Raw genomic sequence first — 17,048 nt, forward strand, 5'->3', positions numbered from 1 at the left:
ACATCAGGAGGACTGGAGATGGGCCCACAGAGGGGAGATACTTGAGAAAGGGAGACCAATCAGGCAGTGATTGCAATAATCTAATTCATCTGGAAGAACAAAAGGTCAAGGATATCAAGGGAATCAATGAAAAAAATATGAAAGTAGTCTAGTCATACCAGATCTCACTCTGTGTTATAAAGCAATAATTATCAAAACAATTTGATACTGGCTAAGAAATAGAGTGGTATATCAGAGGAGTAGATTAGGTACAAATTACATTATAGTAAATGACAATAATAATTTAGAGTATGATAAATCCCAAAATCCAAGCTCATTATTTGACAAAAACTGCTAGGAAAACTAGATAGCATGGCAGAAACTAGGTATAGACCAAATATGGTCTCACACCATATACCAAGATAAGGTAAAAATGGGTACATGATTTATACATAAATACCATAAGCAAATTAGAAAAGCATGGAATGGTTTATTTGTCAGATCTACGAGTAAGGGAAGAAGTTAGAACCAAAGGAAAAATAGAGAGCATTACAAGAAGTAAACTAGATAATTTTGATTATAAAAAATTGCAATAGTCTAAGAAGTATTAGATGAAAGACATAGTGTGGTGACAGAATCAACAACACTTGGTTACTCATTGAATATGTTTGGTTAGGGATAAATCTGAGATTGTCAACCTGTATAACTGGATGGATAGTGATATTTTTTAGCAGAAACAGAGAAATCAGCAAAAAAGAGCGAATTTTGGGGAAAGATAATTAATGAGTTCTATTTTGGGTATATTGTATTTGAGATGTCTATAGGACATTCAGTTGGAATAGGCAGTTGGTGGTATGGGACTGCTGCTCAGGAAGGAGATTAGAACTGAATAAATGGATCTGGGAATTGTCTGTATAGGGATGATCATTGAATTCATGGGAACTGATGAAATTTTCCAGGGAAAGTGTGTAGAGAGTAAAGAGAACTCAGGACAGAGCTTTGGGGGTACATCCACAGTTAGAGACAGGACAGAACATAGATAATTCAGTGAGGAAAAATGAGAAAGGGCAACCAGAAGGGTAGGAAGAGAACTGGGAGAGTGGTGTCATGGAAATCCGTAGAGCATAGGTTTGTCAACAGCATCAAATGCTTTAAAAAAGTCAAGAAGGATGGGGATTGGAAAAATGTCCTTGGATTGGTCAACTAAGCAGTCATGGTCACTTGAGAGAGAGCAGATTAATTTTGAGTGATGAAGTTGGAAGCCTTGTCCATTGTGTCATTCCCTCCCTCCCTCCCTCCCTCCCTTGCCTGGTCCTTCCATTTACTGTGTGCTTGCTTCCTAACCAAGCAGCCTTAATGCTCCACATGGCAAGGGGAGGGGGAAGCAAGGAATAGGAAGGGGAAGAAGCATGTATTGAATACCTATTACATGCCAAGTACTATGCTGGGTACTTTTATAAATATGGTCTCATTTGATCCTCACAATAACCCTGGGAGGTAGGTGCTGATATGATCTCTATTTTATAGTTAAGGAAACTGGGGCAGACAGTAGCTAGGTGAATTGCCCAGAGTTACATGACTAGTAAGTAAATGAGGCTGGATTTGAACTCAGTTCTTCCTGACTTCAGACCCAGAATTATTCACTCTGCCACCTAGGTGTCTCTAGAAAGCGAGATACTATACTTAAAGACAACTGTCATGTTCCCTTCCCAAACTAAATATCTCCAGTTCATCCAGCCAGGTTTCATACGGCATGATCTCTAAGGCATGTCGCCATCTTGATTGTCTTCCTGTGGATACTCTCCAGCTTCTCAGTGTTCTTGCTAAATTGTGGCATACAGAACTGAGTACAATACTGCCAATGGTCTGACCAGAGCACAGCATGGCTATCATAGCATAGCTCCCTTGCTATGGTTACCATGTTTCTCTTAATTGAGCCTGAAATTGCATTCACTTTCTTGGCAGACAGATCCCAATAATCATCCATATTGAGTCTGTACTCCTTTAAAACCTTAACACCACTTTCAGATAAATGACTTCTGAGTCAAGTTAAGTCATGTCAACAAACATTTATTAAGTACCCACTATGTGCCAGGCACATTGGTGACATATCTTCTGTCTTGAACTTGTGATGTTTTCTTAACCCAACTGTAAGACAACATAGATCTCTATTATATTTCTTCATAGAGTCAACTCAACACTCATAGCTTCTGGGGATGTTTGTGGTTCCTAGCTATCATCCAACATGTTAGCTATCCTTCCTAGATTTGGACCATCCTCAAATTTGGCATATCTCTAGTGAACTCATTGATAAAAATATTAAGCACCACAGGGCAACCACAGATCCCTAGATTATAGATATGATCAACAGAGGGAATGATCAAAGGGGAAAGCTATCAGAGGAGATGAGAATGGGGTCAAGGGTACAAGTAGAAGGGTTGACCTTGGCAAGGATAAAGACTCCCAATGACATAAGCTCCCTTGCACTCCCACTCCCACCTCTTTGTTTTTCTTTTTCTTTTTACTGGCTGTTCCCTATGTGTGGAATGCTCTCCCTCCTTCACTCTGCCTCCTAACTTCCCTGGCTTCCTCCTAGTCCCATCTAACATTCCATATTCTATAAGAAGCCTTTCCTGATTTCCCTTAATGCTAGTGCCTTCCCTTTGTTGATTGCCTTCAACTTGTCCTCTCTGTACCTTGTTTGTACATATGTACATGTTTCCATGCTGTCTCTCCCACTAGACTGAGGGTTCCTTGAGAACAGGGATTGCTTTGCCTTTCTTTGCACCTCCAGCACTTAGCACAGTGTCCAATATATAGTAGGTACTTAAAAAACACTTATTGACTGAATCACTGACTCTCAGAGAATGGAACATGGGTGGAGATAACTGGGGAATAGAACTGATAGATGTAAAGGTGAGGAGTTAAGAAGGAGCTTATGGCAATTGCCTCAATTTTCTCAATGAAACAGGAGGCAAGATCTTTTTAGATGAGAAGGAACTGGTAGAATGGAGCTTAGAGAGATGGTGGTAAGAGGAGAAGGAAGAGTTACTGTACAGAGAGATGTTAGGCAAAGAGTCCATTAGAGGAGAAAAAGAGAATTGTTATGCAACAATTATATATAATTGACATCATATATGACAGGACATTTTAGTGGACCTAGTCAATAGCTGCATGATTCCATCCAAAAGACTGAATGAGAGTAGGAATAGAAAAATCTTATGGGTTGTAGGGGAAGGTCCAGGCTGAGGTTTCAAAAGACATAAATGATGATAGGGCAAGGAATTCAAGAACAAAGGTTAAACTGCTCAAGGGACGAATGAAGTTGGACAACTACTTTCTGGTTGTTGGTGTACATGGATTCATGTTTTGGGTAGGGGTTAGGATGTTAGAATTGGAAGAGATCTTCAAGGTCCTCTAGATCAACCCCTCATTTTACAGCTGGGGAAATTAAGGCTCAGAGAGAGTTTCAGTAACTTGCATAAAGTCAGAGTTGGTGAGGAGCCACGGGGCCAAGACTCCAACTTAGATTTTCAGTGAATACTCACAGCTCTTAGTTCCATACTCTTTCTACTTTCCCATCCTGGCTTCTCTTGCAACTCTGAGATTCTAGAATTCCTTGAACTCACAATGAGGGGAAACCCAAGTGACAGCGAACCTGATCATTCTATTGTCATTTTCCTTAGGCTACAAGATCTCAAAGCCCAGATCTCTGCTTAGTATTTCTAAATGTTTTTGTTGGTGTCTTGTTATTATCACCATAGTTTCCCCCAGGATCCTTCCCCCTTCCTCTTTCTCCCAGATACCCATCCTCTAGAATAAATAGAATTTTCTAAAGACAAAGAAAGAAAAGCAAGATGGTGGTGAGGGAATCAGTCTAATGGATATTTTAAAAAATCAGCATAAAAAAGTTTAAATATATGAGCAATGGGCAACATTGGAGGACTTCAAAGGATGGAGTAGCACTTTATTTTCTACTTTGAATTGTCATTTGACTACATTTCTTATCTCCTACACTATACTGTGAGATCCTTGAATGCAGAACCCTTGTTTATCTGTCTCCACCCTCCAACAGCATAGAGCTTGGTATAAAGTAGGCATTTAGTACATTTTTGTCAAATGAATTCTTTGCATTCCCTCTCTTAGGAGGGAAACAAAGTCCCTGCTCAAGAATCAGTAGTGGTTCCCTGTTGTCTATAGGAAAAAACACAACCTTCCCAGCTTGGTATCCTAAGCTCTCCCATAACTAGTACCATCTATATTTTCAGGCTTATTTTATATTACTTTTACACAAATTGTATTCCAGCCAAAGTGTTTCCCCAAACTGACATGCTATCTTTCACCTCTGTGCCTTTACCCAGGCTGTGCCCCAAGCCTGGAATACAACCCCATCCCTACCCCTTGCCTCCACTAATAGAATCCCTGGCTGTTTTAGAACTGTAGCCCCAGAGCTACTTCTTCCCCAAAGCTTTATTTATCTGTATATATGTTGCATCCCAAATAATAGAATGGAAATTCCTGGGCCCAGGGGGTCTGGGTATATTAGTTGGGAAGGGGAGGTGCTGTTTTTGTTTTTGCGTTTTTTTCCAGTGAGGTAAGGAGAAGGTAGGAAGGAGAGAGAACAAACACTTCTTAACTGAAAGAAAGAAAGGACAAATTAGAAAAAAGAGAGAATGGAAGGTTGTTGAGGGCAGGGACTACTTCATTTTTGTCTTTCTGTCCCCAGTGTTTAGAACAGCGTCCGGCACAGAGGTGTTTAACAAATGCCTGTTACATTGAATTGGCTGTGTGTAAAGTTCTTTGTAAACCATAACCTGCTAAGTGTAAATATCAGCGATTAGCACTGGAAGGTTCTTTCCAGTTCTGACATTTTCTGTGCTCTATGATTCATAGTTTCAAGGGAAATTCATGAATAAGAATACGAATTAGAATGAGCCTTGAGGCACAAAGTGTCAGAGTGGGAAGGTGCTTTGGAGGCTCATTAGGTCCTCTTTTCTTATTCTATCAATTAGGAAACTGAGGCCCAAAGAGGAGAGATACCTTTCAGAAGGTCATAAGTAACACTGACAGAATCAATCAGTCAAAAAGCTTTTAACTGTGCCTGTTGTTCAGTTGTTTCAGTCATGCCGTTCTTTATGACCCCACTGGGGGGTCTTTCTGCAGAGATCCTGGAATAGTTTGCCCTTACCATCTCCAGCTCATTTTACAAATGAGGAAATTGAAGCAAACAGGTTGAAGTGACTTGCCCAGGGTTTAATAGCTAGTAAGTATCTGAAGTCAGATTTGAATTCAAGAAGATTCTCCAGTTCATTCTACAGATGAGGAAACTGAGGCAAACAAGGCTAAGTGATTTGCCCAGGGTGTCATAGCTAGTTAGTTTCTGAGGCTTGATTTGGACTAAAGAAAAGGAGTCTTCCTGGCTCCAGGCCCAGTGCTTTGTGCACTATGGCACCACCTAGCTGCCTTAACTAAGTGTCTGCCAGGCTCCAGACTCATGGCTTAGTACTGGAGGCACAAAGATAAAAATGAAACCATCTCTTCACTCAAATAACTTAGGTTCTATAAGAGAAACAACCCTGGCACCTATAAATAAATACAAAAGATACAAAAAGTAATAAGAAGGGTGATGAGGGGCTGAAGGATTAGGAAAGGTCTCTGAGTGGGTGATGACTTAACCCGAGCTTTGAAGGGAGTGAGGGATCCTAAGAGACAGAGGTGAGGAGAGCATATATTACCACCATGGGGAACAGAATGTGCAAAGGAAGAATGGCATGTGCCAGGAATAGCAAATAGGTCGGTTTTACTGGAAGGTAGACTGAGGACAAGGGCTGGATCAGGTGAGGGAACTTTTTCTACCAAGGCAAGTCAGCCCCTTCTCTGCAATGCATGACCTTAGAGAATGGCCTAAAATGTCAAAAAACCAGTCAACTGGCCCCAGCCAGCCTGCCCATAACACTCCTGGGAATGCTGCCTGGACCAGAGGAGAATGTAATTGGGAAATAGATAGTAAAATAAATAAAATACAATAAAACTTAGATAACTTTCTATAACCCCAGTCCCAAAGCTTCTTGATACAGGACTCTCTCCTCACTGGTGGAAAGAGATGAATGCCCTTTCACCAGTGGGGGTTTGTGAGGGGGAGGTCAGTCATCTTCAGTAAGTCCTTGACTGTCTTCCAATTTTGGGCGCTTCCAGCTTTGAGAGGAAAGAGGTCAATCACACTTCAGGTTATGGAGGGAAGAAACTAGGAAGACATGAGAGGAGTCAGCCCATGATCTCCATTATGCCCCTATTCCTAGGTTGCTAAGTTAGAGACTTTGGAAAGTTTCCCTTTGGGCGGGATGCAGTATTCTCTCAGCTGAACTGAGTACCCTTGCTTCTTTACCATCTGGCATATATTCTCCTATGTATACCTTCTTGCATTTTTGTTTTGCTGCTGATTTGGATAAATGGGTTTTCTTGGTTGAGGGCTAGGTGAGTTTATTGTGGAACTGGTTTTTGGTGGGGAAGGGATCAAGCTTTGGTTATAAAGTTTGAGGTCCTGCTTTCCCCAATAACGAAACAGTGATCACAAGTTAGACTGAACCTGAATATCATACCCCCTAGACCAGAGGTGGGGAACCTGTGGCATCCAGGCCACATATGGCATGTCCTCAAGTGAGTCCCTTTGATGGATTAGGGTTGCACTTGAGGATCTAGAAGGTCACATGTGGTCTGGAGGTTGCAGGTTCCCCACCCCTGGTCTAGACTAATAATATTTAAAGAAGCTCAAAGAGATATATTTCTTGCCTGATGCCCTCTCTGAGAAGAGCAGAGAAACCAACGGTGCCTCCTCCTCTTGCTTCTCCTTCTGGCAGGAATTAAAGTCTCCCTTGGAGAAGGATGGAGGAAGAAGAGGCTAGTGATGTCAAATCCATCTCCGTTTAAGCCACACAACAACATCCCTGTGCTGTATGTGGGGAACAAGCCCTCACTATTTGTGGGACCTTGTCAAACATAGGAGCTCTGTCTATAGGACTAGTAAGGAACTTATGAATTTAATTAATGGAAAGGAAACCATTTCTATTTAATGGGTTAATAGGAATGTAATAAAAGTAAGTCAATTTCATGAAACCCTCAGGGACCCTTATTTCCAGATTAGTGGCCCTCCTTTCTATTTAAGTTTGACTTACACAGCGAGAATGTATGAGGGATGAGCTTGGGTTTTCCTGGTATCTAAACCAGCTCTTCTCTCTCCATCAAACCACACTGTCTCTACCAGAATGGAGAATGCATGAAAAGGAGAAATGGGTGATGACCCTGGACAGGTTGGTTAGATTCTAACTGTGGAGGGATTGCCAAACCCAGGGCTGGGTGTGGTGGCACACTTCTGTGATCCTTGATGTCATGGGAGGCTGAGGCTGGTGGATCTCTTGAGTTGAAGAGTTCTGAGTGATCATACGGCCAAAGCAGATCGGGTGTCTATACCAAGTCATCTGGAATGGAGTGAACTCCTGGGAATGGAGGGCTATTAGTCTGCCTAGGGAAGAGCAAAGCTGCCCAGGTTGGAAATGGAGTGAATCAACCAGACATGATGATTAGTGGTGAGGTGGTGGACCTCTGTGCTTGCAGCCTGGATGAGACAGAGAGATCCAAGCAACTTCCCCACCCACCTACTCAAAGAGGCTTTTGGATTTTGTCCTAGAGGTAATGGGGAGCCATAGAGTTCTTTGAGCAAAGGAGAGACATTGCCAGACCTGCACTTTAGAAATTTTCCTTTAACTGCTGGGGTTGGAGATGAGAGTCTTTTGAGGATGGAAACTAAATAAAAGGCTATTGAAGGCCTGAACTAGAGTAGGACCTGTGTGAGTGTAGAGAAGGGAATACCTGTGAGAGTCTTTGGAGGTAGAATTGACAACAATTGATTGGATATGAAGAAAAGACAATTGGCATTCCTGACCCAGGCAACTTGAATAGGGTGGGGTTGGCTGAAGAGGGCAGCAGAGGTGGTGGGGAGGGCTTGGCAAGCAGATTTGCCTTCCCACAAAAGGACCTCTCTCTTCTGTTCTGCTTGTGACTGTCCCCACTGTCACCGGAGCAAGCCTCAGCCCCTCCCAGGGGGAAGTAGGGGGTTTCTTGGTTGTTGACTTTGTCTTTCGCAAGCACTGCAGGGCTGGGAACAGTTGGGGTGGGGCAACTTCTGGGAAAAGGAAAAGACTGGGGACACTTCCCCCAAAGAGAGGACCCCCCCACCTGGGTCCACCTCCCATACACTAGACCCTTAGGCTGGGAAGGTGGGATTCCCATCTTTGCTCTGTCTCTTCTGGACTCAGTTGGATTAGCTGAAACCACTGACTTCTGGATCAGAGACGTAGCACCCATCATTTCCCCCTCTCTCTGCTATTCTTCTCCCAGCTCACTTCTCGATTCCTCAGGGACCCCTCCCCCAAGCTTTTCATTTCAGACATGTTTCCACACAGGGCCCCAGGACAGGTCTATTTCAATGAGTCTCTCAGGTCCCATAGCATCTTGGGAATAGGACAGTCCTCCAGGGAGACTGTTACTATACTTGTGACTTGGTAGTGAAATGGAATTTAGTTAACTTTGAACCTAAACAACTCCATCTTATTTTAAAAAAGGATTGTAGTACCTTTCTGAGATAAGCAAAATGGGTAACAATGATAATTTCCCCACTGTACTCTGTATCATACTCTGCATCAGAGAAGAAGAGGGAGGTCATTTTTGGGGAAGGCAGATCTGCCTGCCAACCCTGCCTCCACCACCTCTACCTCACTCTTCAACTGACCTCACCCTATTCAAGGTGCCTCCTATAGGGAATGATCCAAATTAGTCTTTTTTCACATATCTTATCCATTGCCTGGTGTTGCCCATTCGAATAGATATTTCTCTCTATAGTCATGTAGGTGGCACAAAGGATAGAGGACTAGGCCTGGAGTCTGCAAGACCTGAGTTCAAATATGACCTCAGGCACTTACTAGCTAAGTGACTCTGGGTAAGTCAGTTTGTCTCAGTTTCCTTATCTGTTAAATGAGAATAATAGTACCCATGTCTAAGACCTGTTGTGAGGATCAAATGAGATAAAGCATTGTAAAGCACTTAGCATAGTGGTGCCTGGCACATAAAATGCTCATTACTGCTATTTTGGCAAGAATAAAGATCTCCTTTGGAGATCCTTTCCATGTCCCTTCGAGCCACACACAAGTACAGACCCTCGACATATGTGGGCCCCTCTCTACACATGGGGTTCTGTAGTGCTACATTAATATTATTATTAACTATGTGATCCTGGGCAAGTCAATTAAATTCTCTCTTCCTTAATTTCCCTAACTATAAAATGGGTATAATAGCACCCACCTCTTACTTTTGAGGACCAAATGAGATAATGTAAAGTATAATGCATAATGTAAAGATAAAAGTGAAGTGTTAAGAACAGTGCCCGGTACATTTATTGTTGAGTCGTTTCAATCATATCTGACTCTTTGTAACATCTGTTCTTGGCAAAGACACTGGAGGGGTTGGCCATTTCTTTTTCCAGTTCATTTTACAGATGAAGAAACTGACGCAAACTGGGTTACGTGACTTGCCCAGGGTCATACAACTAGTAAGTATCTAAGGTCAGATTTGAACTCAGGTTCTCCTGACTCCAGGGCCATCATTCTATTCTTTTTGCCAACTGGTACATTTTAGGTACTTAATAAATGTTTGCTTCTTTCCTTTAGCTGTACTATGTGTCACATATCTCATACCATATATCACCTCTTTTTTTTAAAGGAGATATTTCTTAACTGTGAATTTTTTTCTCCACACTCTAATGTATTCCTATAGCATATTAGTATAGCCAGTCACAATAGAGCAAGCATTTCCTTTTTTTTCTATATAAAAGAAGACCCACAGGAAAATCAAGTTGAATTTGTACTCAGATTACATTTATTCCTTCTACATCGTGTTTTCCATTTTGGTTTCAATATATCACGAGTTAGCACAAGAAATTAAATGGGAGTTTGGGGGGAATTTTGCAAAAGCAGGAGACAATGCACAAAAAGTTTAGAAACTCAAAAATACATCAAATATATGTATAATATTACTTAATATCAACATATTTTATCTTTCAATATCATAATAATTCAAATTTCTTCTCTAGTATGAAGGGAGGGCCAAAAAATTTTGCATGGGTTTTCTAGCTCACGGGGGTGCCACATCCCTAACTCCCCAAGATGTGGAAGAGAAAACTCTGTCTCTCTGTCTTCATCTCCCTTGCATTGTGTATTAAAAATCTGTTGTCTAGAAGCTGACTTAGAGATTTTCTTTCAAGCATCAGAGTATTAGAATCACTATTTTCTGGAAAGCCTCCTGGAGACAGAGGGCTAAATCAAAGGAGTAGCTTAAAAGGAAGAATTTCAGGTCCTGGATCAATGGAATTGGGAGACAGGTGCATCTTCTATCCCACCTGGTGAATAGCCCTGATCATCGGTCTTGAACCCTAAATGTTATGTCTTGATTGGAGAAGCAATGAAATTGTTTAGGGAGTTCTGAAATATCTCTTCACTCCCAGGCCAAAGTGAATCTCAAAGGGTATAGAGATGGCAATAGAGAGTGAGAGACAAAGAAACAGGGAAACCTCCCTCTACCTCACAGTGGCCAGAGACCATCTCCAAACTACTGGGTGGTGGTGGGCCTTAGCCTAAGCTGGCATCCCCCACCCCAGGCCTTCTCTTAACCATCAGCCCCCAGGCCCTACCAAGGTATCATGCAAAGAAAACCTAGAAACTATCCATCAGCTCAGAGACTATGGACCATCTCATCTAGAATGAACCTTCACATATAGAATGTCAGTGCCAGAGGCTACTTTAGAACTTAGAATATAGAATAGCAGAGCTAGAAGAGGCATTAGAACATAGAATGCTAGAGTCTGAAGGACTAAGCAATCAACAAATGCATATTAGATGCCTTCTGTGTGCTGGGCACGAAGCAAAGACTGGAGATATAAGTACAAAATATGAAACCATTCCTCTTCACAATGAACTTAACATCTGATGGGATAGACAAGTTTAGATGAGTACATGTAGGATACTACATAAACATAAAATCAATAATACAAAGCAATTTAGGAGAGAGGGAACTAGCAAGGGAAGGGGGTAGGATTGGTAAAGTTTCATGGAGGAGATGGTGGCTGAGCTGGATCTTAGAGAAAGAGAGGGACCCTAGAAGGCAGAGGAAAGGAGGCAGTGCATTCCAGGTATGCTGGTGGCCCAGTGCATCTTAGAATGTGGAAAACAGAATGTTATCAGTAACAGCAATATTGTACAATGAAGAACTGTTAACTTAGCTATTCTCAGCAATGCAATGATCCAAGATAATCCCAAAGGACTAATGATGAAACATGCTATTTGCCTCCAGAGAAAGAGTTGATAGTGTTTGAATCCAGGCTGAGGCATGCTTAAAACAAAAAAAGGAGAGGAAATAGAATGTTAGAATTGGGAGGAACTTTAGAATATAAAATATCATAGCCGTGGACCTTAGAACAAGACACACCAGGGCTCCTGAGATTAGAACATGGTCTATCAGAGATGGGAGAGGCCTTGGAGATTATCTAATTCAACACCTCATTTTCCAGAGGATGAAACCAGGGCCCAGAGAAGACAATTAATTTGCCTGAGGCATGCAGGGAAGACCTGAGACTGGAATCCAGGTGTTCTGAGTCACAACCTAGGGTTCTTGTCTCCCCATCATGCTGATGATTCACTATTCCTGGTCTTGAAGTCTTGGAGAAAACCAGATACACCCCTGACCACCTCTGACTACAGCAAACTCCTCTCTGAGTCACCTAACCTGAGATCTAGATTCTCATTCCACCAATGGGCTGTGGGATTTGGAGCTATCCACTTGTCTTCCCAGGATCTCACTTTTCTCTTTTGCAAGATGGAGTTAGTAGTATTAGATGACCTTCAGTTTCATTTTCAAGCTAATTCTGTTCTCTGAAACCATGATTGTCTTGTGACAGGAGGCAGATCATGTAAGGGGATGGACTCAGGAACTGGAATCAGGAGTGACTTGGGTTCAAACTTCAGCTCAGATATTTACTAGCTGTGGGACCCTGGGCAATGTCACCGCAATGCTTCTATGTCACATGAAAGGAGGATGTCAGTGGAGCAACACTTGTACATAGTAATAGTAATAGAAAAAAAATAAGAGTAGTGATTTCAGTTAAATTGTCTGCCCTGTTATTGTGGTTTTAATAGCTAGCTTTTATGTGGTGCTTTAAGGTCTGCAAAGCACTTTTACAAGTGTTATCTCATTTAATCCTCACAATAACCCTGGGAGATCAGAAAAAAGGAAAGGAAATAAACTTTTATTAAGTGCCTACTATGTATCAGACAGTATGCTAAGTACTTTACAAATAACATCTCCTTTGATCCTTACACCAGCCTTGGGAGATAGGTGCTATTATGATCCCCATTGAATTACTTGAGGACAGTAAAACTGACAGGCGTTAAGTGATTTGCCCAGGGTGACACATCTTCTAAGTGTCTGAGGCTGGATTTGAACTCAGGCCTTCCTGACTCTAGTTCCAGTGCTTTATCCACTGCACCACGTGGCTGATGATAAAAATAAATCGTTAGGCATTGTGTGGCACGTGACAAAACTGAGTCTCAGCCTATCTATAAAATGGGTACAATCATACTCTCATTATCTTTTTCACTGTAATAGCTGAGCCCCACACATAGACACCCCCTCCCCCACATATAAGTGAGCTATTTTTTATTATCATTTCATTTTTATTATTGGGCCCTTTCCAGGGACTGCCCAACCATTCACGCAGGATTTGCTTGGGAGATACTGAAAGCCTGGCTGCTGATTTGGTTTTCTCTCCCTGGCACCAACTTCAGAATGCTGGAGAGAACTCACCCCAGTTCTGGTAAGTGCTTGGAGGCTTCCCTGGCAGGAGTGGTTCCCAGCAGCGGGCAGGAGGATCAATGAGTGGCCAACTGTTCCCCAACAGGAAAACCTGTAGCAGAAAGAAAGAGGAAGGAGAGCCACCTCTTGTAAGCCCAGTGTAAAAGCTTGGAAGTCCAGTGTGCCCGAGAGATTCCAACTGACAGTTTACTCTCACCAACCTGCCTTGAATTGAATAAACACCTGTTTAACGGAAGCAGGACAGAGGTGGACAGGAAGAAGCAGTAGGTCAGGAATTAGGTGTCTTGGGTTCCAGAGGACCCCAGGCAAGTCACTTTTGCTTTCCCATTACTCTTTCCTTATTTGTCAATAAGGAGATCGGACCAGGTGATCCTGAAAGCCCTTCCAGCTCCAACATTCCATGTTGTATGTTCTGAGGCCCCTCCCAGAGCTGATATTTTATGTTCTAGGCTCTTTTCCAGACTACACATTTTATGTTCTTTTTAAAGAAATTTATTTATTTATTTTTAGTTTTCAACATTCACTTCCATAAGTTTTAAATTTTCTCTGCCTCCCTCCCCATGATGGCACGCAATCCAAAATAGGTTCTACCTATATATTCTTATTAAGCGTATTTTACATTAGTCATGTTGTATAGAAGAATTAGAACGAATGGGAGGAACCATGAGAAAGAAAAAACAAAACAAAAACTAAACTAAACTAAACAAAAAAAGAGAGAAAATAGTAAACTTGGATATGCAATCAGACTCCATATTTCTTTCTGTGGATGTGGATGGCATTTTCCATCATGAGTCTTTTGGAGTTGTTTTAGGTCCTTGTATTGTAGAGAAGAGCTCAGGTCTATCAAAGTCAGTCTTCACATAGTGTGGTTATTACTGTATACAGTGTTCTCCTGGTTCTGCTCACTTCACTCAGTATCAGTTCATATAAGTCTTTTCAGGTTTTTCTGAAGTCCACCTACTCATTATTTCTTATAGTACAACAGTATTCCATCACATTCATATGCCACAACTTGTTCATCCATTCCCCAGTTGATGGCCATCCCCTCGATTTCCAGTTCTTGGCCACCACAAAAAGAGCTGCCATAAATATTTTATCTTTTTCCCATTTATACATTCTATGTTCTAAATGTCACTCCTGACTTTGATGTTCTTCATTTCTTCTATTTCTGCAAGGGCCCTTTTTAGTTCAGATATTCTAAGGGCCCTCCCTAAATTGGACATTCCATGTTTTGTCATGAAACACCCCCTCTAGGCAACTCCCTCAACTTAACAATTGAACTCAATAATTAGGTGGTGACTATTATAACTAGGGGGTAACCCTATGAATGGCAGCTCTTACCACCATAATTCCTAAAACCCAACAAGTGTGTTTCCTATTAACAATAAGCCATTACAAGAGAAGCAGAGCCAAGATGGTGGAGCAGAAGAAAGATGCAGAATGAGCTCCCCTCCCCATCATCCCCTCATCCCTACCCCTGCCACCAAAGTCCTCCAAACAGACCTAGAAAATGCACCAGACTGAAACCTAATTGGGAAATCCAAGAAAAAAATCAGTCTTTTCTTTTCCAGTTCAGATCAGCATAGGAAGACAGATAAGAGAGGTCTATGGACACTGGACATTAGGTTTTTCCAGAAGCAAGCCATTCAGAGCATTCCAGTGTAGGGAGAGACTGAGCACCAGGGCAAGAAGAGATCTCACATCTGTACCAGATTCATAACAAAACATTAGTACCACAATGGCTCCCAGACGCCCATTGGAGGACTCATTCATGGTGTGGGAGCAGGTGCCAACTGAAGCTTTGTTACTATTCAATTCTGGGTCACAGGTCTAAGGTGAACTGAACAAGGTACTTGCACCAGAGGTAGCATTCTGAGAATAAGGAGCAGTTTCAGACCCTAAGTTATGTACACAGAAAGGAGAAAGCTCAGAAGCAAGTAACAGTGATGTGGCTCTAAACCCCCTCAAGAGCAGAGCAGGGTCTCAGTTCCAGCTTCTAGCTCAGCCAGCAGAGGAATAACCAGGGCAGGGATCTCAGACCAAAGTGGAGTCTACAGTTTTCTTGCTCTTAGCAGAACTTCCCAGCTGACACATAGTGGCTGAGTCCAGCAACATTTTACGGTTGCTAAGACCCAAGCCTAGATCAGGAACTTACAGAGCTTAGACCATGAGGGCAGCAATCACACTTTGCCCTGGATTAGACCATTTGGGGGATGCTGAAAGCCCTGAGCTTGAGCTGTCTTTGATATCCTGGAGCAACACAATATTCAGTACCCCAAGAAAGTAGCATTGGGACAAGCCCAGAACTTTCCTCCATCAAGTTTGGAGTCAGGAAGTAAGTAGTTAGCCTCCTCCTCTCTAGCTCATTTATAGATGAGAAAACTGAGGTAAACAGGGTTAAGTGACTCGCCCAGGGTCCCACAGCTAGTAAGTGTCTGAGGCTGGATTTGAACTCAGGAAGATGAGTCTTCCTCATTCAAGGTTCACTGCACCACCTAGCTGGTGCATGTTAGGTGCTTAATAAGGGTTCTACTCCCTCTCTAAAATGCTATTGTCTAGCTGATAAATGCTCATAGTTTTTTGCTGCTTTGAAACTGACCTAGAATCCTTGCCTGATTGTGAGATCCTTAAGGACTGCAGGTCCACAGGATATGGTTTGCCTGTTGGCTTGGAAACCCCAAATAATCAAGTCCAAGTGCTTAATCTCTGTACTTGGGAGCCTCACACTTGTCCAGGGCTTAACTGATCCTGTTTCTTTAATCTCTAAAGGTGCCTCCTTGTGCTATTATTGGGTGAGGTTGGGATTTCACTTGGATTGTCCAAGCAGTGGCAAGGTTCCATGGAAAAAACTGGTTGACACATGTTGTTGCAGGGACCCAGAGGAATTTCAGCATGACCCATGTGGAAAGATATGCTTGGAGATTTTGTCCAGATCTCCAGTTGCATTCTCCTTGTGTTTCAAGAATCACGGGAGAAAAACTGTGGATGCTCTCTGTTGTTGCAGGGACCCAAAGGAATTTGATCCCATGAAACCTGCTCTGTGAGTGTGAGTCCACAGGAGAGAGTGGGGTGGAAGAAGAGACTTAGTGGAAGAAGAAAAGGGTGGTGTTCCTTCCCTCTGCCTCAGCCGATGACAGTTACCTGAGGATGTGTGTGTGTGGGGGGGACGGACGGATTTCTTCTTGTTGACCCCAGGTTCTAATTCCTTCTTGTTGACCCCAGGTTCTAATTCCTTCTAGGAGAGCTCCACATTGCCTGGGAAGCTTTGTAGTGATCATTTCTTTATGACGTAGGAAGATGGATTTTTAAAAAAAAAATCTTTGTTGCCTTTTTGAATCTCAAGTCGTTGCAGTTTCATGGTGTGTTGTGGGGGTCATCTCAAAGAATTTAGAGTCAGACCACCTCTAATCCAAATACAGGCATTTATTGAAGATTGAAGCCCCTTAGAAGTGGAATAGGTTCCAAGAGGAACCAGCAACTTCAGAGAAAGCAAGATTGATTTTTATAGGGTAAAGATGCAATTGTATAACAGAAATTAAGAATATTAAAAAGGCAGGAGGAGTTTGTTAAGGGATTAGGTAATGAGGAGGGTCCCTTCTATGGTTCGGTGGTCAAACATCTTGGTCAAGCTGCTTTCTGATTGGCTAGCTATTGCTGTCCTGTCTGGTCAAGATGGATAGTTAGATATTATTGTCATTTCTTGGGCTAAAATGGATGATATATGATGGTGGTTGAGTGCAAGGATACACCTATTCAAATATGTGAATTGGATCTGGGGGCAGTGGCTATAATGAGGCTGGGGGCCTGAGGTGTGGTTAAAGTCAGATTGTGTGGTTAAATAGGACATGCTTGCTGTTCAGCGGGCCCTGGAGGAGGTTACAATGTTGGAGCTGGGGGCAGCTTTATTAGCATTCTGTCAAGGTCAGGGGTTTATCGAGTGCTAGGCAAGCAGTAATCTTTGATAAACTTTATATGATGTTCTCTATTTGTTGATTCAGCATGTTTATGTGGGACTGTCTGACATCTATGCTACGTGAACTATTTTGAGATTCTTTCCTATGTGGTATTGGGGAAACAGATGAAAGGATGAAGCTTATGCCTTTCTGGAATCCCTGGGGACGGTTATGGACTGGGGATATGGATAATATGTTCAA

The sequence above is a fragment of the Notamacropus eugenii genome, chromosome 4, assembly GCF_028372415.1.
Source record: "Notamacropus eugenii isolate mMacEug1 chromosome 4, mMacEug1.pri_v2, whole genome shotgun sequence".
NCBI lineage: Eukaryota > Metazoa > Chordata > Mammalia > Diprotodontia > Macropodidae > Notamacropus > Notamacropus eugenii.